Source organism: Gracilinanus agilis, chromosome 4 (assembly GCF_016433145.1).
Source record: "Gracilinanus agilis isolate LMUSP501 chromosome 4, AgileGrace, whole genome shotgun sequence".
Taxonomy (NCBI): domain Eukaryota; kingdom Metazoa; phylum Chordata; class Mammalia; order Didelphimorphia; family Didelphidae; genus Gracilinanus; species Gracilinanus agilis.
The window spans coordinates 225,876,050-225,899,679 of NC_058133.1; the positions used below are offsets into that span (position 1 = coordinate 225,876,050).

At 38.6% G+C, this 23,630-nt stretch overlaps 1 protein-coding gene and 1 non-coding gene across 2 annotated transcripts in view; both read left to right on the forward strand.

The window, feature by feature from the left end:
• Nucleotides 1-23,630, forward strand: part of CCDC57 (coiled-coil domain containing 57) — a 288,612-nt gene that overhangs the window by 251,383 nt on the left and 13,599 nt on the right. The gene's annotated exons all lie outside the window — the stretch shown is intronic.
• Nucleotides 7,045-7,234, forward strand: LOC123248284. The gene has a single exon (XR_006506341.1). It is a non-coding gene; the product is annotated as a U2 spliceosomal RNA (small nuclear RNA).

Consider the following 23,630-nt stretch of genomic DNA (forward strand, 5'->3'; position numbering starts at 1 on the left):
TCTGTTTTTGGTCTACCTGGCTTTGGAATCAGTACCATATTTGCGTCATAGAAGGAATTTGGTAGGACTCCTTCTTTGCTTATCATATCAAATAATTTGTATAGTATTGGGATTAGTTGCTCTTTGAATGTCTGATAGAATTCACTTGTGAATCCATCAGGCCCTGGTGATTTTTTCTTAGGGAGTTCTTTGATGGCTTGTTCAATTTCCCTTTCTGATATGGGATTATTTAGGTATTCTATTTCTTCTGCTGTTAATCTAGGCAGATTATATTTTTGTAAATATTCATCCATATCTCCTAAATTGTTATATTTATTGCCATGTAATTGGGCAAAATAGTTTTTAATGATTGCCTTAATTTCCTCTTCATTAGAGGTGAGGTCTCCCTTTTCATCTTTGATACTGTCAATTTGGTTTTCTTCTTTCCTTTTTTTTTATTAGATTGACTAGTACTTTGTCTATTTTATCTGTTTTTTCAAAGTACCAGCTTTTAGTCTTATTTATTAATTCAATAGTTCTTTTACTTTCGATTTTATTAATTTCTCCCTTGATTTTTAGTATTCCTAATTTAGTTTTCATCTGGGGATTTTTAATTTGCTCGCTTTCTAATTTTTTGAGTTGCATGCCCAATTCATTAATCTCTGCCCTCCTTAATTTGTTAATATATGCACTCAAGAATATAAATTTCCCCCTGAGTACTGCGTTGGCCGCATCCCACAGAGTTTAGTAGGATGTCTCATCATTGTCATTTTCTTCAATGAAATTGTTGATTGTTTCTATGATTCCTTCTTTGACAAATTGGTTTTGGAGAATCATATTATTTAATTTCCATTTAGTTTTTTATTTTCCTGTCCAGGTGCCCTTACTAATTATTATTTTTATTGCATTATGATCTGAGAAGGTTACATTTATTATTTCTGCTTTTTTGCATTTGTTTGCAATGATTCTATGCCCTATAACATGGTCAATCTTTGTGAATGTGCCATGTGCAGCTGAAAAGAAGGTGTATTCCTTTTTGTCCCTATTTATTTTTCTCCACATATCAATTAAATCTAATTTTTCTAGGACTTCATTCACCTCTCTTACCTCTTTCTTATTTATTTTTCGGTTTGATTTATCTAGATCTGACAGAGGAATATTTAGATCTCCCACTAGTATGGTTTTACTATCTATTTCCTTCTTGAGCTCTGCCAGTTTCTCCTTTATGAATTTGGGTGCTATGCCACTTGGTGCATACATATTGAGCAGTGTTATTTCCTCATTGTTTATACTGCCTTTAATCAGGATGTAATGACCTTCCCTGTCTTTTTTAATCATATCTATTTTTACTTTGGCTTTGTCAGAAATCATAATAGCCACTCCTGCCTTCTTTTTCTCATTTGACGCCCAAAAGATTTTGCTCAAGCCCTGAACCTTAAATTTGTGTATGTCCACCCGCATCATATCTGTTTCTTGTAGACAACATATGGTGGGATTTTGGTTTCTAATCCACTCTGCTATTTGCTTCCGTTTTATGAGCGAGTTCATCCCATTCACATTCAGAGTTATAATCATCAGTTGTGCATTTGCTGACATTTTCGAATCCTCCCCTATTCCTACCCCCTTTTTCCTTATACTTTTTCCTTTTAAACCAGTGGTTTGCTATTGAGCCGCTATCCCTTATCCCCTCCCTTGATTAACTTCCCTTTCTTCCCCCTCCCTTATTTTTCCCCTCTTCTTGTTTTTAAAGGCCTTATGAATTCCCTCCCCCTTCTCCCTTCCCTTTTTTTGACCTCCCCACACCCCTGCTCCCCTTGGTTTATCCCTTCTAACTTTCTCAGAAGGGTTAGATAAGAGTTTTATGACCCAATGGATAGTATAGCTACTCTTCCCTATTCGGGTTGATTACTCTGAGAGTAAGGTTTGATTATTATCTCTTAATGCTCTCTTCCTCTCCTTCTTATAATAGTATTTGTCCCCTCTCCCTCCCATGCCCTCTTTGTATGTAATAGAATATCCTATTTTTCTTATTCACTCAAGTTTCTCTTGGTGTCCCCTGCTATTCACCTCCTCTTTCCCATCCCCCATGTCATCTTAGATTATTTAGTGTTCCACCCTCTCCCTGTGAATTATTCTTCTGATTACTATAATAGTGAATACTATAATAGTCAATAGAGTCCACTACAGAGAATTATACATAACATTTCTCTACATAGGAATACAGATAATTAGATCTCACTGAGGCCCTTAAAAAGGCAAATTTAAAAATTATAAGTTTTCTTTCTTTCCCCTCTGTATCTTATTTACCTTTTCATGTTTCTCTCTATTTTTGTGGTTGGATATCAAACTTTCCATTTAGCCCTGGTCTTTTCTGTGCAAATACCTGGAATTCTTCAATTTTGTTGAATGCCCATACTTTCCCCTGGAAATATATAGTCAATTTTGATGGGTAGTTGATCAGTGGTTGCAGGCCCAACTCTCTTGCCTTTCTGAATATCGTATTCCAAGCCTTGCGGTCTTTTAGCGTGTAGGCTGCCAGATCCTGTGTGATCCTGATTGGTGCTCCTTGATATTTGAATTGTCTCTTTCTGGCTTCTTGTAAGATTTTTTCTTTTGCTTGGAAACTCTTGAATTTGGCAATTATATTCCTGGGTGTTTTCTTATCTGGATCGAATGTTGCAGGTGTTCTAGGAATCCTTTCAATGTCTATATTGCCCTCTTGTTGTAGGACTTCAGGGCAATTTTGCTGAATTATTTCTGTTAGTATGGAGTCCAGGTTTCTATTAATTTCTGGTTTTGCTGGAAGACCAATTATTCTCAAATTGTCTCTTCTAGACCGGTTTTCTTGGTCTGTCACTCTCTCATTGAGATATTTCATGTTTCCTTCTATTTTTTCAGTCTTTTGACTTTGTTTTATTTGTTCTTGTTGTCTTGAGAGATCATTAGTTTCTACTTGCTCAATTCTAGCCTTTAGGGATTGGTTTTTGGCTATAATCTTTCGGTTTTCGGCTATGATCTTTTGGTTTTCGGCTGTAATCTTCTAGTTTTCGGCTGTAATCTCCTGGTTTTCGGCTGTAATCTTCTGGTTTTCGGCTATAATCTTCTGGTTTTTGGCCATAATCTTCTGGTATTCCTTTTCAATCTGGTCATTTCTGGTGTTCAATTTGCTTATCAGTTCATTTGGTTTCTGAACCTCACTTTCCATTTGCAAGATTCTACCTTTTAAACAGTTATTTTCTTGCCAGATCTCTTCCATTTTCCTCAAAATTCAGTTCAGTTTTGAACTCTTCCATAGCTTGTGAGGAGTTTTCCTTATTTGAGGAGGGTCCGGATACTTGTTTGTTCTCCTCCTCTGTTTGCTCGGTTGTCTGGATTTTCTCTGTGTAAAAGTTGTCGAGTGTTAAAGACTTCTTTTTCTTGTTGTTAATCTTTCTCTTCTGAACTTCCTGAGTCTGGCAGCTTCTCAGGTTTATCCTTGCGCTCAGGGTCTGTCCGCGATCTTTTGGCTCCTGAGGTCTAGTTTTTTCCAAGGTCAAGCCCCCTGGTGGACCCCCTTGCTTGATCCTCTGCCAGAGGTTTCTTTACAAGCCTCAGGGCGCTGCTACCACAGTCGTATACCCGCCTAAGGTGGTTCCCCACTCAGGGTTTCAGAGCTTTAGCCTCCACCCACGCCTCCACCTGAGCCTGCGTTCTGAGCCTGCGTTCTGCTCAGAGCTCAGAGTTTGTGTGTTTTCTTTAGCTTTTTGGGGTCCTAAATCTTGCTGCTTTCAGGAACAGGCCCCGGAGCTGCCAGTGACTAGATGGGTGCCCCAAAACTTGCTCTATTTCTTTTTAGCTGGCTTCGGCGCTGCAGGTGTTGTGTGTAGAGGGGGTGGGGGTGGGGTGGTTGCTCAGCCCGCGATTTAGTGAGAGCTGTTTCACCCCTTAATAGCATGGAAATGCCTTGATTCCACGTACCTTCCACGCTGTGCCCTGTTGTGGGGTTCCTCCATTCGTCTGGACTTGTTTTTATGTCCCCTTGAGGAGTTTTGTGTGTTTCGGTCAGGAGAGGTTAAGAGCTGCTTCTTACTCTGCCGCCATCTTAACCTGGAACCCTCAGCATTTCTTTAAGATCTTTTCTTGGGTCACCTCAGAATGCAACATGAATTGTGCAACAATCAGCTGCTACTGCCACCAAATCAAAACACAATGTTCTCAGAACAGGTGACATCACTTACTAGGTTGGAAACAAAAGGTTTCATGTTCATTTGGCTATATTAAAAACAAGGGGGAAAATGCCATGGGAACTGATACTCAATCAAAGAAGAACTTAGTTTGGCTTGGGGCTTTTGTAAAAGAATGGCAGAAATTCAATATTGTTCAAAAAGGGTTTCTCTACCTTCTTGACCTACTTCCCTCCTTCCTTTACAGGTATACACACAAATGCACTCAAGCATACACAGGCACATACACACATACTCCCGACATTCACCATTCATGAATGGCAATTAATTACTCCTTTCTCCTCATGGTCAGGATGGCAGCTCAGTTAGATGGATGACTACATTTTTTTTATTGACTTTTGCTATAATGTTTGAATTTAAGGGACCCAGTTTCTTCACTTCTTTCTTATTATTTCTTTTTAGAAGTTCCCTTTCATATATTCTTTCAATACTGAACTTCAAGTCAGGGAGATAGAGAGTTCAAATCTCACTTCTAACACTAGTCTTGTGACCATGGATAAATCAGTTTCTTTGAGCCTAAGTTTTCTCTGTAAAATGTGCATAATAACCTTGCATAGTTTTTATTAAACTTAAAGGAAACAATTCATTAAAAGGCTTTGTGAACCTTAAAGCACTCCATAAATGTCAGCTATTCTCACTACTTTTGATGATGAATCCTGCTGCAACATCAGGTTCCTACTTCCCACAGGGATAGTTAGATATTTTGTTATTTATCTAATGTCTGTTCCTTTCTGGGAACTATGTTACAAACATCTTGCAGAATTTTACTCACTAAATTATGTCTACCAACATTGGAACAGAACTACAAGTTGCTTTTACAATTATGATGTAGAACAGTGATGTACAAAATTTGCCTAGAAGTCCCTATTAGCTCATTGAGTAGCCTCCCTATTCTCCTCTTATTCTTTCCCTATAGTGCTTCACCACCACCACCACCACCTTGGCCCTTCTGGGTCAGTTTCTTGATTAGTAGATTTAAGTCAGTGATAAAAGGGAGGTAGAAAAAAACAGAAAAAAAAAGAAAAAGAAATTAATGTGATAATTTCATTTTAACTTGAAAATTACCTGAGAATAGACTGCATCTATGTAGGTTTATATAATTATTGTGTAGTTCACTTGTAGCCTTATTATTTTCTGTGTAAACCATTTAGAAAAATCCTAGTGAAGAACATTACTACAAACCAAGTTCCATTTTCATTCTCTTAATTCACATGGGATTATTTAGTATCATGATAATTACTACCTCCAAGAAATATAAACCAAGAACTAAAGAATTTGCATTCATCAATTCAACTTCAGTGGGAAATCATTATCAATTAAGTGGAAGAATTCTCTATAAAATCTTGGAGTCCTTCTAAATCCCCATACAAGGTCTTGAGTTTCTTAAACAGGGTCAAGACAACTGAAAAAAGCCACCGTTCAGGTTCCTATGTGTCTTCTGAAACAAACCACTGCCAGAAAGTAAGAGCAGCCTTCTCTATTGGTACCACAGAGAGAAGGAAGAAAAAGTCCTGTGCTTGAAGCAAAAGGAGGTCAGAAATGGTTCTGCCCTAGATTCAATACTAATACTAATAGCTTTCAGAGCAATTTCACCAGGTTCTTTGGTTAAGTATGTGACTGAGTGAGCCACAAATGTGTTTGTAAATGCATATATAGAATCCCATTCCTGTGTGTGTCACACATACACACACAGAGTAGTCTTTATTTTCAAGCTAGAATGTTATTGTTGCTCACATCTGTGTGCATGCACATGTGTGTGTACACATATTTATGCATACTGATTCATAGGATCTATGGAGTCATCTGTTTGAATATTCTTCCCTTCCACACATCATAAATCCCTCATACCTTTGTTAAATGGTCTTTCATATGCAACTGGAACTAAAAACATTTATCACTGGATGATCAACCTTTCAATAATGAACCTTTCTAAACTACTTTGGCCCTCAGAAAGATAGACACTAATATTTACTGATTTTTTCTCTGATATGCTTTCTATCATTGATCACAATCCCTTATACAAGAAGTATACAGCAGAGTTCAATACACAAAGATAGGGAGAGATTGAAGGTCATCCAAAACTAAGCCAAAACACTTGAGTCAAAATTAAGAGAGCACTAATGATCATATTTGTCTTTAACTAACTTGTGATGGAGTGACTTTGTGAGACATTCATTCTTGTTTATCAATGTTAGGAGACTTCCAAGATCTTAGAAATAAGAATTTTAAGGGAATATTTAGTGGAGGACAGTCAATTTTTTTATTCCTTGTTTTCTTATGAAGGAGAGAGACAAAGGAAAGATATCTCCCTAAAGGGATGTCTCCCTAAATGTTCAGTCTATATTCATCGTCCTGGCACCTTTTTTTAAGATATTATAAATATTTGGAATATCAGTAGTATGTCACAAATAAAATAGCAATAATGTTTAATAAATTTCAATGTAGCACTGGAGAAAAGTTTTCTATAAGATGGCCTGTTCTTTTCTTTATAAAATCCCTGACCTCTAACATCCTTGTATCAGTATATCATTCTTTCCAAAACTAGAGATATTCTATGCCTAGTCCACAAACTAAAGAAACCCCAAAACTTATTTTAAACACTTTTCGACATTTTAATTACAAATGAGCTTATTTAATTCTTAAGGAGGTAATGTGTATTTTCCTTGTAGAACTGGTATTTCTTTGGTCAAAAGATGGAATTGTGACATGAAAACCAAACAATCAAAACCATTCCAGTCAATTTTGGAATCAGTTAAAAGATAATGTTTTGTACTGACAGCATGTTCCTTGAAAAGGAGACATGTTTTCTGGTATATAACAAAGGAATATGACAATAAAAGGAATTGCTTCTTGGCCTTTTGGCTAAGATCAAGTGTAGTAACAATAAAAGGAGTAATTACCCATACGATTTTCTTGTCTGAAGGCACTGGAAAGTACGTTTTAGCTTAGTTTCCTATGGAATAAAGACTCATTCATGTAAGTCTTTAGCTTGAATAACTTTTACTGCCCTTAAGTTTTTTAGGCTAAATTTTATGGGGGAGCTAGAGGCCCAGAGCTGAGTCAGAGACTATAATTTTTTTTCCTTTTTTTTTTTTTAAAGGAAAGCAGTGGTTTTGTACATGGGCTATAGCATTATAAATTCAAGATAACTCATAGATGTGGGAATGGGTCTTTTTGTCTATCACCAATCTCTGCAAAAAATTTATATCGAACATCTATCAACCAACACACTCTCCCTTGAAATGTCATCCAGGTTTTCCAGAGAGACCTCTGGACTGAATGTTTGTCTTAAAATGTCTTCAGAAGTCTGTCAATGATTAGATGACAAAAGTCCATTGAAAAAGCAAGGGAAAGAAAATGGAGATGAAGCTAATCAAACTTCATTTTCTTTTCATGTGGATTTTTGTCATCTCCTCCTTCTCTTTCTCCTCAGAAACTACCCTGACCTCTCTGCTACCAAAGTCTCCTTGGCCTCTTTTACCACCTCTTCATCTAATGAAACCTTTGTTACAAGATTTCAGAATTTCTTTCACATCTTCCAAAGAGGCAAATTCAATGAACCCTGTCCTTTATGTCAGCCTAGGTTGTTCTGGGGCAAGCTGATTGATATTGCCTTCTAAGACACTTATTGGAGACTTTCTTTAAGATCACTATAGGCAGATTTCAGTTCTAGTATCTTTGAATCTGTAGCTTATTATTATTCTCACTCTAGGAATTCTTCCTACCTCTTGAATTTTCTTGTCCTCAGCTCTCCTGTGTATTCCTGACTGAATGCCCAACCATCCATTTCAGCTCCTTGACCTAGGCCAGTAATGGACAACCTTTTTGAACGTGGTGTGTCAAAATTCACCAAAAAACCGAGCATAACTCAGGTGGTGTGTCACTTCGAGAGAAAAAAACATAATTTTGCTATATTTATAGTTTAAATAACAAAAATGTATAACTGTAATATATAACTGTATATAATAAACCAAAAACTAATTCTTTAACTTACGTTCTTAGTGACAGTTGTTTTAGTCTACAGACCTCTAGCACAGAGTGTCTACACTATACTACAGCAAATGTTTCATCCTCGGCATGTGGCCCCCATACTTCTCCGTATGAAGCCGCATGTCATTGAAAATGGCTACGTGTGTCAGTGCTGGCATGCGTGTCATAGTCTTGCCATTATGGACCTAGGCCTTTGTCCACATCTGCTTTCATTTTCAATTCAATGTAGGTGATTTCCCCTCCTCGGTGTAGATCAGTCTAAATTCAGCAGTATCTTCAAACTCTTCCTTGAGCTCGTTTTGAGTGATTCTTGACAAAGAATGTCCTTGCAATTTGATATTTTTTTTTCTCTTTTCCCTTTTCCATTTTCTTTTTAGAGCCAAGGACTTTGGAGCCACTGAGTTCCCAAACTTTTACCATGTCTTCAGCTGATCCATACTCCACATAGCCAAATATCTAGTGGTGCCCATTTGAACTCCACAACTGTAGGATCCTTTTTTGCAAGGAAGTCTATAATGCTTTTTATCTCAGAAGTAGTTTTGTTGAAGTTCAGGTTACCAGCAAAGAGACTGGGACTTGCAGACATGTTAGCTTCTAATTTCTGTCTCTTGGCTTTGAGGACTTTCTATTTTCCCTTTTTCTTTTTCTTTTTCCCTAGTGCTTCTTCGATGGGCATTTATTTACTCTTCTTTCTTTTCCTCCTTTTTATCTTTATCTTCCTCCTCTTCCCCTAATTCCTTAGCTTTCCTAGGGTTAGCTTTCATAAAAGCAACTTTCCCTTTGGCATATGTGGTATTCATAGCTTCTTCATTCATCTTCATCACAACTTCTTCTCCATTCTCAGAATCTTGTTAGGCCTGAGCTGCTCCCATTTTTGTGACTTTGGCGACTCAAAATCTTCAAACTCCTCATTTTAACTGTCCTTTTCTTCAGATTCACTGCCCTCTTTCTAGACATCCTTCCCATTTTTTGCCTCTTTGGTCAGGGGGAGCCGGCTCCCTTCTTGACTTCTGTGAAACCAGCTTTGGCTGGAGGAACCACTTTTTTGTAAGAGACTATGGCTACCTTACCAGAGGCCATGACTACTTTCTTGGCACATGTGGTAGCAACAACAACTTTTTCTGATACTTTCTTTGCTGGTGTAGCCACAGCCTTCTTGTCCTTCTTCTGAAGGACCACAATCTCTTCTCAACTGACATGTTCTAATTCTCCCTGTTTTCTCTCTCTTTGGGGAGAGGAGCCATTTTCTTTTCCCTCACCTTTACTTTTTAGCAATCTTCCTAAGCTTCACCATCATAGCAATTCATGACTAGTGGGCAGAGAGTACAGATCCATCAGCAGAAGTGCAGACAACATTGGTAGCAGTGGAGAGAATTAGGAAAAATCCATCCATAAGCAGTGCTTTCCTGGCAGAGACTTTGGCCATGGATTTCTTAACAATTAGTGCACATTCAGAGAAAACTTCTATGGAACATATTGCAGCCATATCCCATATCAGCCTTCACTTTTGAAAGTTTCATGCATTTAATTTGGTGTACATCAGATTGCCAAAAACTGAACTTTCTCATCAGATATACTTGAGAAGAATTTCCTTCCCAGAAGTGAACATGAAAAAGAGATCAAATGAGTTTAAAATGGAACCATTTCTCCCCACAAAAAAAATACTCCACTGCTTTATTTTGACAGTCCAAAATTTACATGCTTAAAAACCAGAAAACTGTTCTTCTCTTCTCTTCAACTAATGAGTGATAGTGTCTGGCTAATGATCCAACAAAATTTGCCTTCAATACTACTTAGAATCTGAAAACTAACAAAAAGGAATGCAAATAGATTGACAGCTATTTGTCCTCTAGATTCTGGAAATTACTAAACTTAACAAATTCAAGAGAGGAAACCACATAAAGAAAGGAATTATATCGGCATGATTCAGAAGCAAATAGCAAATATATAAACATGAGAGATGTCAGAGTCTAATTTTAAAATCTGAATGGCTTAAGCTGCAAACAGAATGGATAAGCTAATTTTTATTTCTTGACTTAATCTGATTCTGGAAAAGTTAGCCAGTGAAAAGATTTTATTTGGATGGAAAGAAAATAGAGATTTATAGGCTTCTCAAATCTTACAAAAGGGCATGGCATATTGGATTTTATTACATAGGTGATAATATTAAGTTTTTAAAAAGATTGTGAAGTTGCCATAAAATAATATTTCTTAAAAATGAAACCAAAAAATTGGGACACTAGTACACTGCTGGTGGAGTTGTGAATTGGTCCAACCATTCTTGAGGGCAATTTGGAATTATGCCCAAAGGACTTTAAAAGAATGCCTGCCCTTTGATCCAGCTATACCAATGCTGGGTTTGTACCCCAAAGAGATAATAAGGAAAAAGACTTGTACAAAAATATTTACAGCCATGCTCTTTGTGGTGGCAAAAAAATTGGAAAATGAGAGAATGTCCTTTGATTGGGGAATGGCTGAACAAATTGTGTTATCTGTTGGTGATGGAATAGTATTGGGCTGAAAGGAATAAAGAACTGGAGGAATTCATGTGAACTGGAATGACCTCCAGGAATTGATGCAGAGTGAAAGGAACAGAACCAGGAGAACATTGTACACAGAGAATGATACATTATGGCACAATAGAATCCAATGGACTTTCCTACTAGCAGCAGTGCAAAAACCCAGGACAATTCAGAGGAACTTATGAGAAAGAATGCTATACATATCCAGAGAGAGAACTGTGGGAGTAGAAATGCAGAAGGAAAATGTATGATTGATCACGTGGTTTAATAGAGCTATGATTAGGGTTTTGATGTTAAAAGATCACTCTACTGCAAATATGAATAACATAGAAATAGGTTTTGAACAATGATACATGTATAACCTAGTGGAATTGCTTGTCATCTCCAGGAGGGGGGAGAGAAGGGGGAGGGGGATTGTAATTCTTGTAACCATGGAAAAATACTCTAAATAAAAAAAAGAAAGGAAAAAAATGAAGCCAAGTGGGGAAAGAAATTTGATTCATCCTATAATATTCTCCTATTAATGAATATTTATGAAAATCTGAAATGGGTAGACATGATATATTCAGGAATTGTTTATGGGACTTTTTCCCCTGAAGCTATTGGTTTTTCCTAGTTTTGGCCAAGAATTGAGCAACTTGTCCAGGAGTTGGGAAATATGACCTACAACCACCTTGCTAATCATAGGCTATGACTGTTTATGATGCTTCTCCCATTAAATCTCTTTAAGGGCTCAAAGAAGCTGAACAGATTCCCAGAGCCCAGGCCTTGGTATTGCTAAACTTATGTATAATCTTAGGCTATGAATTCATGGTGACTTAGTGGGGTTTTTTTGTATCTGAGTTACCAAAAACAAACAAACAAACAAACAAAAAACATTTTCTGAAGTTATCTTAATAATCTCAGGATTTATGTTATCTGAATCTGAATCATTGGTTACAGAATTTCAGATGCATTTTCATCATGCTGTTTTGAAAGATGCTTTTAGTTAGGAATGGTCCTGTTTATACTTGATGTATTCTTTTTGTCTTTCTATCCAGTTGAACTGAAATAAGCATATGATTTTAATAGCTTGCTTTTCAAGATCAAAATAAGAATTTTTAACATGGATGACACTTGGCAAGATAAAAATGGCTGATGTCTTCTTGAGAAAGAATTACAGCTGATACATATGTATGTATGTATATGTATATATTAAAGTGTAATTGGAACCTAGCTCTCCCTATTAGAGTGTAATCTTCCTATTAAATCTTACTTTCTTCTTAGCCATACTTCAACTAAAATGGGCACACATTTCCCATTGTTGAGCAGAACAGGCACTCTCCCTGACCAACCCTAGTCAAATCACTCCCTTTTTTTAAATTGTCAAGTGCCATACCAAAAGATTTAGACACAGTGATTCCCAAAGTGGGCACCACCGCCCCCTGGTGGGTGCGGCAGTGATCCAGGATGGCGGTGATGGCCACAGGCACATTTGGGGGCAGTGAATAACTGTAAGGGGGCGGTGATAGTATGTGACAGGGGGCGCTAAGTAATTTTTTTTCTGGAAAGGGGGCGGTAGGCCAAAAAAGTTTGGGAACCACTGATTTAGAGGATTCTTCAAAGCTCTCTAGACTTTTCATTTCCTAAAGACTATACCTCATGCTAACTCCAGTTGCTCTCTAGAACAGAAAAGCCCCCTTAAAGTGACCAAACTTTGTTGCAGAGTGTCTACTCAACAACTTTGTTTGTCAGAGGCTTAATGTTGCAGTGGAGCAAGGGAAAAGATCAAATCATTAACTCAAAACCTTACTTTTAAAGACTATAGGAGATTCAGGTTCTTGAGTCTTATAAGAACTTTCAAGATCTTATCCCTGAAGGGGGCAGCTGGTTAGCTCAGTGGATTGAGAGCCACACCTAGAGATCAGAGGTCCTAGGTTCAAATCTGGCCTCAGACACTTCCCAGCTGTGTGACCTTGGGCAAGTCACTTGACCCCTATTGCCTAGCCCTTACCACTCTTCTGCCTTGGAGCCAATGCACAGTATTGACTCCAAGACAGAAGGTAGGGGTTTAAAAAAAAAAATCTTACCCCTGGACTTAGAATCTAAAATAGTTTCCTGAGTCCATGAAATATTAGATGTTGTTATGTTAAAGAGATGTTATTCTCTTTATATTAGCACCATAACCATAAGCAGAAAGCATAGCCATAAGCAAAAATATTAAACTACAAAATGAAAATCGCACACAAAACTATAAATTCTAAGCTTTTTAAAGTTTAAGGAAAAATAAGAACAACACCTATTCTGTTCTACACATTATAATAAATCTCCTTACCTGGTGTCCCAGACTTCATTGAACTTTCAGTTAAGGCCAGTCTGCCCCTGAATAAAAAGACCCAGAAAGGCATCTTCAAAGACTATATCCTTATTATCTTGTTTGCTGTAGATAGTATTTAGACCTATAGCTTTCTTATAATTAATTAGAAGACTGATCAGATTTTTTTTATCTGTTCTTTAGCATGTCCTGGCTGATTTTGCAAAACAAATTTGCTATTTCTGGACATATGACTTTAGTACAGATAGTCAATTGCTTTTCCCAGGGTGGATATCCAAAGAATTATATGTATGCACATATATATAATTCTATAATGATTTGAGTTCTAGTGTTCCTTTTGTCATTTATGAGAGGTTGGTTAAATCACTTAATAACTGTGATAAGCAACAGTTAGTTTCCTTGTATATAAAATACCTTATCTGTCTGAAGACAAAGGATGGACCAGATAGATGATCTCCTGAGATCCCTTCCAGTTTTAAAGTGTTTGCATTTATGAAACCATATCTTATGAGTTGGGCTACTTGGTTTCATGGGGCAAATTCCTTTTTACTTTTAGCTGAAGAACATGGCTCATAGAGAGCTAGGTCTAGATTCAAAAAGACCTGAATTCAAATACAGCCTCAGAGACTTACTAGCTGTGTGACCTGGGCAAGTCACTAACCCTGTGTGCCTCAGTTTCCTCATTTGTAAAATGAGATGAAGAAGGAAATGGCAAACCACTTAAGTATCTTTGCTAAATAACAAACAACAACAAAACAGGGTCATGAAGGGTTGGATATAATTGAACAATAAAAAGAATGAAGAGCGTGGTCACAGCCCTTCAAACACATCACTGTGTTTCTTGGACCCATAGCTCAATCACCTTTTTCTTCTTTATCTCCTAACATTCATCCACTCTGGAATGATCCTATCTTTCCCTTACCTAGCCCTTGCTTTCCCTTTGAGATCTCACCTCAAAAACTCACTTTTTCCTCAGAAATGATAATGGAATAATATATATAATAATATAATAGATAGGGATCAGAAGAAAAGAAATTGAACGAACAAGAGCTAGGAAAGCTGTTCTAAGTTGCTTGGGAATCATTTGTACTTTTCAGGTATATTTGTTTTAAATATCAAATTTCAGGAGCCAGGATAGGCTGACTTATTTTTCTTTGAGGCTTAGTATACAGAAAATGACAAATTATAGTAAATTTTATACATACGTTGAATTTTACTTCCAAACAGTCTTTTATTGTTGCACCCAAATGATATTCAGACATCAGCAAAGATTAGCTACCCAGTGAATGTAGGTCACTATACTAAACACCACCTCTACATATGGCAGCTAGGAAAATCCAAATGCAAGTGAGTATTTGGAAATTTTTAAACTAGATCAAAGATGAGATTAGAAAATTCCTAGAGTGCAGGAAAAGGAAATTTTTAAAAATATATTAGGGAGGGGACAGCTGGGTAGCTCAGTGGATTGAGAGCCAGGCCTAGAGACAGGAGGTCCTAGGTTCAAATCCGGCCTCAGACACTTCCCAGCTGTGTGACCCTGGGCAAGTCACTTGACCCCCATTGCCTACCCTTACCACTCTTCCACCTATAAGTCAATACACAGAAGTTAAGGGTTTAAAATAAAAAAAATAAAAAAATAATTAAAAAAAATATATTAGGGAAAGACAGAATCAAAGATCTTGAAGGCTTTGCCAGTTTTTCTTTGGACATCAAGACATACTTCCTTTCACTGACTATAAAAATAGGATAATACTTCCTCAAGAAGTTGGTTGTATTAACATTTTGGAGATGTGCAGTGTTGTCAATGCATGAAAATTATGAGAAATAGCCTAATTATTACTTTATGGTTTATATTATTCATTAGGCTATTCCACAAGTTGATTTGTGGTCAAAAGAGAAAGGAACAAAAATTATCACAGGAGAATTCAGTAATCTCCAAACAATTCAGCTTTTCTAATCCTTCAAGTTTTTATTCTTTTCCCCTACAGTCAAAGGTTAACATCCCATAAGGGTTTTGTGTTTTCTCCCACTACCCAGCCTCTTCTCACCATCTAGCTAGCAGCATAGAAAAGTTTTTGATAAGAGACAGGAGATTATTGCCAAGATCCCAGAATTGTTTCCCCTCCCCCCAAAAAAATCTTCCTACACAAAGACTACCTTTCTTGAAGATGCCCATGTACATGTGGTTGAGTTGCCATCCAGCCTGTCTCCCAAGAAAAGGGAGAGGAAAAAATGATAGCATTACTAAAAACACTGGTAATCCAACCTAAAAACATCTGAACAACACATAATAATCCTTCCTCCACCTTGTTATTCCTCACCCTTGCAGAGCAAAAAAATTTTCAGAGTCAAGTGCAATGCTCTTTTTATTAGCCTTCCAAAAAGATTTCCATCTGATAGATCGTCATGATTTACAGAAGATGGAAACTGAGATATAACAATATAATCATTTGTCAGTGATCATCTTGAGAGTCAAGGGCTATTACTGATAACTGTAAGCAGAGAGGGAGCCATACAGAGGTTGTAGCTCCATTTCGGCACACAAGGGCAAAGAAAGGCTGTAGTAGATCTAAGTAGGCCAATGAGGGACAGAACCAGACAGCTTTTAGTGATTAGATGTTAATTCAGAAGTGATATGGAAGAACTGGTTTAGAAACATCCCTAGGTACAGAACAAGTTAAACTAATTGAAAGAGACAGGAAAAACAGAACAGAGAAACTGAATTATGAGGAGCTACCATTCAGAGCCCCCTCCCCATCTAGAAGATTTCTACAATCTGCTTTGCAAAGTCTTCAGAAAACTAAGAACAGGATTAGGAAGACTCAGGAAAGCCTCTCCCACCTAAGGTATTAACCCTAGGTCCTTGGTGCCCCATTGAACAAGTCCCTCATGAGACCATTTTCTAGCTAATATTTTAAAATTTTTAAATATGGAAGGAAGAATGTTGAAGATCTGAGAACTGGCAATCAGATTTTACAAAACTTAAATATCTTCTTTCCAAAAATCCATTTTATATAGGATAAGCAAATAGAAGTTTCTACACAAAGATCTAGCCAGCTGCCTCTTAAACATCTCCACTGACCTTTACATTAGCCCAGGGGTCGGCAATGTATGGCTCTCAAGCCATATCTGGCTCTTTTGAGGGCCAGATATGGCTCTTTCTGCAGGAGCCATAAAGTCAATTTTTTTTCAGGTGCTGTTACAGGAGCACGCACTGTTACAGGAGCGTGCACTATGAGCACTGTACAACTCTCATGAAATTACATTTTTAAAAATGTGGCGTTTATGGCTCTCATGGCCAAAAAGGTTGCCAACCCCTACATTAGCCCTTAGAAAACCAAAGACAATTCAGTTATCAGTTTTTTCTCTCACAGATCTAAAGCTAGATCTCTTGTACTTTTCCTAAGATTCCACTCACCTTTCAACTATTTTGCTCTTACCTTTTTCCCCTGTTGTATAGTAAGCTCTCAACTATTTGGAAATGTTCTTCCCCACATGTCTGGGGACTTGTTCCTTTCTGTCCCAACAGGCTTTGCTCATTGCAAAGAGACTTTCTTCTAGGACACTTTGATCAGCATCTCTTGGGCAGAGAACTCACTTGGTTCCCCACATAAAAGAAATTATCAGAAAAAAAAGCCAGTTAAATAAAAAGCGAAAGCAATAACAAACTCCATATCTGACTGATAGAAAATGTCATGAAATTCCTCCTGATTAGAGAAATACAAATTAAAACAATCTGAGGTACCACCTTACACCTAGCAGACTGACCAATATGGCAACAAAAGAAAGTGATAAATGTTGGAGGGGATGTGGCAAAATTGGGACACTAATACATTTCTGGGGAAGTTGTGGATTGGTCCAACCATTCTGGAGGGCAATTTGGAATTATGCCCAAAGGGCTTTAAAAGAATGCCTACGGGGGGGCAGCTGGGTAACTCAGTGGATTGAGAGCCAGGCCTAGAGACAGGAGGTCCTAGGTTCAAATCCAGCCTCAGACACTTCCCAGCTGTGTGACCCTGGGCAAGTCACTTGACCCCCATTGCCTACCCTTACCAATCTTCCACCTATAAGTCAATACACAGAAGTTAAGGGTTTAAAATAAAAAAAAAAAAAAAAAAAAAAAAGAATGCCTACCCTTTGACCCAGACATACCACTGCTGGGTTTGTACCCCAAAGATGATAATAAGGGAAAAAACTCATACAAAAATGTTTATAGCCACACTCTTTGTAGTAGCAAAAAATTGGAAAATGAGGGGGTGTCCATCAATTAGGGAATGGCTGAATAAATTGTGGTATATGGAGGTGATGGAATACTATTGTGCTGAAAGGAATAATGAACTGGAGGAATTCCATGTGAACTGGAACAACCTCCAGGAATTGATGCAGAGTGAAAGGAGCAGAACCAGGAGAACATAGCACAGAGAGACTGATACATTATGGCACAATCAAATGTAATGGACTTTCCTACTAGCAGCAATGCAATGACCCAGAACAATCCAGAGGAATTTAGGAGAAGGAATGCTGTCCACGTGCAGAGAAAGAACTATGGAAACGGAAACACATTAGAAAAATATGTGATCAATCACGTAATGTGTTAGGAATGTGATTGAGGTTTTGATGTTAAAGGATCACACTACTACAGATAGGAATAACATGAATAATGATGCCATGTATAACCCAGAGGAACTGCTTGTTGGATTCAGTCAGTGGGGAGGCCATGAATCATGTAACCATGGAAAAATATTCTAAATTAAAAAAGGAAAGAAAAGAAAATGTCATGAGAAACAAGGAAATTCTCAGTCTTCAGAACTTGGAACACAGGATTCAAACCAAAGCCAATACACATTAAAACGATAACTCTAGTCCAACTATCAATAATATGGAATTAGGTCTTAATCAATGATACATGTAAAACTCAGTGGAATTGTGCATCGGCTATGGGTGGGGGTGGGGAGGGGGTTGGGGGAGAGAGAAAGAACATAAAACATGTAACTGGGAAAATATTCAAAATTTAAAAAATTTAAAAAATAAATAATTTTTTAACAATTACATGTAATAACAAATTTCCACATAAGTTTTCCAAAGTTATATGATCCAAATTGTCCTTCCTTCCTTCCCCTCTCTTAGAGCTGGCAAGCAATTCAGTCTGGGTTATATATGTCAATACACATTTATTAAGTGCTTACTATGTGCCAAGAACTATAAGTACTGGAGACACAAATAGGAAGAAAGACAGTCTTTGCCCTCAAGGAACTTACAGTCTAACAAGGGAAAACAGCACACAAAAGGAACAAAGGTTGGGGAGAAAAGCAAAGTAGAAAAGTCAAAGAAGTTCCAAAAGTAGAAAAGTCAAAGAAGTTCCAAAATAGTTCAGCCAGATGAGAAATGAAGAAATGATCTGAGTTAAGCTCCCTCCTTAAATGGAGGTTTAGAGTTGATGGGGCAAATTAGATGGAAGGTAATCTTAGAGAGAAAAGTACTTAGCAGCAAAGGGGACTTGGAAAGACCAGAAAAAAGATTGTTTTTGAGCTAAGTCTTGAAGGAAGCCAAAGAAACTTAGAAGTAGAGGTGAAGAAGAGAATTTCAAGCTTGAGAACAGCTGGTGCAAAGGCATACAGGTGTCATGAGCAAGTGGCAGGCCTGTGAAGCTGGATTGTAGAAGAAGGAAAGTGTAAGAAAACTGGAGAGGAGAAAGTGATCAAGGTATTAACCAGATTGAAGCTGCAAACATAGGACTTTATATTTGAATCTGGAGGCAGTAGGGAGGCACTGTAATTTATTGGGTGGGGGGGAGGGTAATAGGGCATGGAGGAACCTAGTCAAGACTGCATTTTAGGGGGGAAATCTCCTTGGCAGCTTATGGAAGGATGTATTTGGTTTGGGAAGAGTCTTGAGGCAGGTCTTAATTGAGTTCAAGTTCAACCTTTGGGGAACATCCACATGTGACCAGAGTGGTCAGATAGCACGAGGATTAGGAGAGAGCAGTGTCATGAAAACCTGGAGAGGAAGAAGTCCAAGAAGTCTTGAATTCAAGTTCCACCTCTAACTCATCTGGCGCTGTGTCACTGACAAGTCATTAACCTCTTTCTGCTATAGGCAACTAAAACTAAGCTTTAGAGAAGATTCCAACCTGCACCGTGGTGTCCAAAGTGGAGACCAAGGCATAGCCTCAAGGGACTGTGGTATGATTGCAAAGGGTCTGTGAACAACCAGAGGATGGAAAGATAGTTTCTGCCCTCTTCACCTTCAGCACTCTCTCACCCACCCTCAACACTCATAGACTGAGGGCCTCCTCTAACTGGCCCCTGAGGGCAGCTATAGCCTAACCACAACTCAGGCAGAATTGTCTAGTGTGCCCCCACAGCCCTTTTAGCCTGCCTTACAAGGAATCCATGCGTTCAGCAGGCCTTTCAACTGATGAGTTCTGAACCCCAAGGCAAGTGGCGATCAACAAGATCGAGCTTTTATTAAGTGCTTACTCTGTGCCAGGCCTGCACTGGACTAAGCATTAGGAATACAAATACAGACAAAAAGATAGTCCCCGCACTCCAGGACCTGGCATATTAATGGTCCTGGGGGAAGACAGAAGGGAGGTAAAAGGGGAGGGGATGCAACATGGGTCATGGTAGATAAAGGTCATGAGGCAGGAGTGCAGCCCCAAGAGGATGAAGATGTGGTTGGTCTGAGCTCCTGCTGAAAACAGGTTCTGGAAAGGAACCAGCCAGTCAGGGCTAGAGGCTGCAGGGGCTGAGGTTACTTCCAATGTGAGAAGCAGTAACCAAGTCAAATGAGTTCAGAATACAGCCTAGACAGGATAGTGAATAAGATCCCCTTCTTCCTAACTTTTCTTTTGGGCAAGATGGAGTAAGGTTCAAAAGTCTGTCACAGGCCACTGAGGGCTTTGGGAAATGGAGTCTGGGAACAGGAAACGTAGTGGTCTGAAGAAATTGGGGTCTCAACTTGGGGGTAACATGAGCAAGCGTAGTACCCCGGTGGCGCTGGAGGGTAGGATTGTGGATTAGCTTTGGTCCAGAGGGGTCATGAAGGTAGAAAAATTACACCAACCTGTGATTTAATGATTTCCAAGCCTCTTGAGTATGGGAACTATAAGATGGCCCTTTTATCAACCCCCAGCCCTTTTCTTCAGGAGGAAACCTCTCTCCAAGAGGGAGAACAGAAGAGGATAAAGAAGAAAATGGCTCCTGGGTCTCAGGAATTGGTGACTTTCAAGGATGTAATTGTGAACTTCACCCAGGAAGAATGGAGGCAATTGAATCGTGTTCAGAGGGACTTGTACAGAGAGGTGATGCTGGAGAACGATAGAAACCTCATCTCCCTGGGGCTTCTCATTTCTACACCTGATATGATCTTCCAGTTGGAACAAAGGAAAGAACCCTGGACATTTGACCTGAAGAGAACTGAGGAAAGAGAAATCTCAAGAAATACCTATCAAGATTCAAACAGTAAACTTGTGGTGCAAGAGTGTCCTACAAAACAGAACATTTCTGAATTAGAATTACCAGGAATTTTAATAGAAAAATTCAGAAGAGAAGATATTGTACCTAAAAACATATCAGAAAAAAAGAGACAAAATGCCAAAGGGGAATCATCTGAAAAATCTTTTTGCCATGAAAGAATTTTCATGCAAATATCATTGAGTCCTCTTAAAAATTCCATTAAGCACAGAGGCCCCGAATGTGAAAAATGTGGGAAAACTTTTTTTGATCGCTCATCGCTTACAAGGCATCAGAGAACTCATACTGGAGAGAATCCCTATAAATGCCATGAATGTGGAAAAGTCTTCAGACACAGTAGTAGCCTAAGAGGCATCAGGTAGCTCACACAGGACAATGTCCCGAAGAATGTCATGAGTGTGGGAAAGCCTTCTTTGACCGTTCATCCCTTACCATACATGAGAAAATTCATACTGGAAAGAAGCCCTATGAATGTGTTGAATGTGAGAAAGTCTTCTTTGATCATTCATCTTTTACTCGACATCAAAGGATTCATGCTAAAGAGAGTCTCTATGGATGTAATGAATGTGGGAAAGTCTTTAGCCAGAAGATTCTACTTGCTAGACACAAGCTAATACATATTGGAGAGAAACCTTATGAATGTAATGAATGTGGAAAAGCCTTTTTTGGCCTCTCATCTCTTACTCAACATAAGAGGATTCATAGTAAAGAGAAGCCCTTTGAGTGTAGCGAATGTGGGAAAGCCTTCAGCCAGAGAAGTCACCTTAGTAGGCATCAGAGAAATCATACTGGGGAGAAACCCTATGAGTGCAGTGTCTGTGGGAAAGTTTTCAGTCAAAAGTCATCTATTATCCAACATCAGCGACGTTATGCCAAAGAGGGAAAACTGGGAATGTAATAAATTCTGGGAAAACTTTAGTCAGACTTGTCATTTTATTAAATGCACAAAGAGTTAAGGTGGGACAAGCAGCTACATAAAAATATAAGGTTGATCCCTCCTATCTTAAATGAACCTCATCTTAAAACTTGTTGCCATTTCTGTTGCTATTCAGTTTCTTGTCTTTTTCTGCCAAACTTCTCCTTCTTTGTTTTCCTCCTCTTCCTCCTCCTCCTCCTCCTCCTCCTCCTCCTCCTCTGTGTATTGATTCCAAAGCAAAGGAGTTGTAACAGCTAGGCAGTGAGGATTAAGGGACTTGCCTAGGGTCACACAGCTAGAAAGTATCTGAGGTCTGATTTTAATCCAGGACCTTCTGTCTATAGGCCTGGCTCTCAATCCATTAAACCACCTACCTGTCTTCTCTCCTGCTTCTTGAACAAAGCATCTGATTAAAATGTAACTCTCAGGGGGCAGCTGGGTAGTTCAGTGGATTGAGAGCCAGGCCTAGAGACGGGAGGTCCTAGGTTCAAATCCGGCCTCAGACACTTCCCAGCTGTGTGACCCTGGGCAGGTCACTTGACCCCCATTGCCTACCCTTACCAATCTTCCACCTATAAGTCAATACACAGAAGTTAAGGGTTTAAAATTTAAAAAAAAAAAATGTAACTCTCATAACTTTCTTCAGCATTGCAGGAATGCAAGGGGAAAAGCCTGAGATACCTCTGGGGTTTGGGGGTGTCCAGGGGAACCCTGAATCCCGTGCCATAAGAAATGTAATGGAAAATTTAATAATAACTGAAGAATAATTTGATTAGAAGTGGGCAGTTAAAAAGTAATGGTTAGGGGGCAGCTGGGTAGCTCAGTGGAGTGAGAGTCAGGCCTAGAGACAGGAGGTCCTGGGTTCAAACCCGGCCTCAGCCACTTCCCAGCTGTGTGACCCTGGGCAAGTCACTTGACCCCCATTGCCCACCCTTACCAATCTTCCACCTATGAGACAATACACTGAAGTACAAGGGTTTAAAAAAAAAAAAAAGTAATGGTTAGTGGACACCCCAGTTAGCTCAAAGACCCCAAATACAGAGTAAATTATCACAACTCAAGAATAATTAATCAAATATTTCCAAAAGATTAATTAATTACAATAAAAACAATTAACCAGGATATAATTCAGAATACAAAATTAGGGGATTTAATTTCTAACTGGAGAAAAGTTTAGAGGCTTTCCTGATGAGGGGAAAAGAGTAGGTTTTAGCCCAGTTGGGAGGGGGACAAGTAAGTTTCAGGGTCCTCTATTCTTAAAATGAAAAGATACTAATTGATTATAAACCACCTCTATGTATGGAACAATAAATGACTTATATAATGTAAAAAAAAAAAAAGTCTGTCACAATCTCAGATCATCTCTTATTATAGCTGGGTTGCACAGTGGCTAGAACACTAGGCCTGGAGTCAGAAAGATCTTGCGTTCAAATCCAGCCTGAGACTGTTGTTTGGTCCTGGGTAGATTACTTACCTGCCATTCACTCCTGTAAAATGGAGATAATCTCTGCCTCTCTGGATTGTCATAAGGATAAAATATTTGTAAAAGTACTTTGCAAACCCAAAAGTGATATATAAATACTAGTAAATGTCATTATTACATTATCTCTCCCCTTACATCTCTTCTTCTTGCGTCTTTCTCAAGGGCAACACCATACTTCAGTCCCCCAGGTTCACAACCTCAGGCATATTCTTACTCTAACTCATCCTATATATGGAGCCAGTTATTTTCCAGATCTTGTCCTTTTTACCTCCACAAAATTTCTCTTCTGTCCCCTTCTTTCCATTCACTCACCCACCCCTCATTCGGGACCTCAACACCATTAGCTTGGCACAGCAATATCCTAATTGAGCCCCCCTGACTCAAATCTCTACTCCCTCCAGTCTCTTCTCCCCACTGATATTCCTAAAGTGCAAGACTGGTCATTTTCCTTTACTCAAATATGTTTTAATGAGCGGTCCCCTACTGACTCTAGGAGCAAATGTTATTTTTAGCATTAAGAATAGGGATAGGAATTGGACTTGTGACTTCACTAGGATAGGGAACTTCCTTGGGGAAGGAATTTCCTCCAGCAATGCATGTTACCTCTTCTGCAATACTGCCTTAGAAAGTTGCCCAGAACACTGAGGCAACAAATGAGTTGCCCAGGGTTACATAGCCATTATGTGTCAGAGTTAACATTTGAACTTACAGTTTACTGGCGTTGAGAC